The following is a 1,308-nucleotide window of genomic DNA, read 5'->3' on the forward strand; positions in this document are numbered from 1 at the left end:
ATGGTTTCGAGTACATGCCATTACCCAAATAACCTTGAGGTTGTGCTTTTCCTTGCATTGGTACATGGCTCCCATTACCTATATCTCTATTGCCAACACCTCTATTAGCTTCAAGCCTTTGATAATAGGATACACACCTCCTCGCTCTCTTCTTGGTTGAGGACATTGAGGAGCTATATGGCTCCTCTCTCCACAATTGTAACATTAGAAGTGCTCCATTCAATTCCTATGTGGCCTCTCTCCCTGTGGTCTCCTCACTTGGTTTCGAATAACCTGCATAGCAAGATTAAGATTTCCAATTTGCTCAATTAATCTTTGAATTTCTTGATGCAGACAATCTTGTCCTCTATTTGGCTCTACAATCCTTGGAGACTCCACACGATGCTCCCTTTCTACATGCATGTCCATAGGCAAAGTTTCTACCACATGCCCACATGTTCCATGATCGTATTTAACTTGCATTCTTGTTTCTCTTTCCTTTCAAGCTAGCTCTTGTTTTCTCACCTTTTTCCTCCATTGTTCTGTGGCCAACCTGACTGCTTCTGCATAAGTTTCAGGATCCTTAAGCTCCACCTTTTCCTTAATAACACCATGTAGCAGTCCTACAAATGTGTCTTTTTCAAGAAGTCTGGTGGTACTTGATTTTCTCCCAAAACCCCCTCAAAATTCTTCTCTATGCCCCTTCAAATCTACTTACAAAGGCTAAAATCTCTTCCTCTTCCCATTGATACAACCTACTAAGATCCCTCCAAAGGTCTTCTAGATTATTAGCCTTCCCATATTTCCTTCTCAAAGCATTTCTCAATGGCTCCCAATTACCCTTGTCCTCTTCTGCTAACACATCCTCATACCACTCCCTAGCTTCTCCTTACAAGAGTAACCCTACCATTCTTAACTTGTAGGCATCATCATCCCTATTGTTGCCTAAGAGTTGCTAACTCTCTCCTTCTTAGAAATCTATCCACATTCTCCCCTTTCTCTCCTTTGAACAACTCATACCCTGAACCAGCCATAGGTCTTGAGTTGACTTGTAAGTGGGTTCCAATTAGCTGATCAAAGATCTAGCATAAAGCTTCTTTTTCCTCAGTGGTGGGGACACCAAAACATGTGAGACTTGACCTTTAAACCAGAATGCCTCTATAGTTGGCCACGTTACGACATAAATCTTAAGTGAAATCACACTAAATAACCATCAACACACACCAGCACAAGTTCTCTCTCCTCAAACTGAAAAAACTTCCTTGGACACTAATTGATAAGTGAAACCTTGAGGTGATGAAAAGTAACAAGAAAGATTTCATTTACATT

General features: G+C 41.0%; 1 pseudogene; it reads right to left on the reverse strand.

Moving 5' to 3' along the window:
- Positions 1-219: 219 nt before the first annotated feature.
- On the reverse strand, positions 220-1,013 carry LOC147606640 (uncharacterized; annotated as a pseudogene).
- Between the last annotated feature and the right edge of the window lie 295 nt (positions 1,014-1,308).

Source organism: Cibotium barometz, chromosome 57 (assembly GCF_041138505.1).
Source record: "Cibotium barometz isolate CiBa-2024 chromosome 57, ASM4113850v1, whole genome shotgun sequence".
Lineage (NCBI taxonomy): Eukaryota > Viridiplantae > Streptophyta > Polypodiopsida > Cyatheales > Cibotiaceae > Cibotium > Cibotium barometz.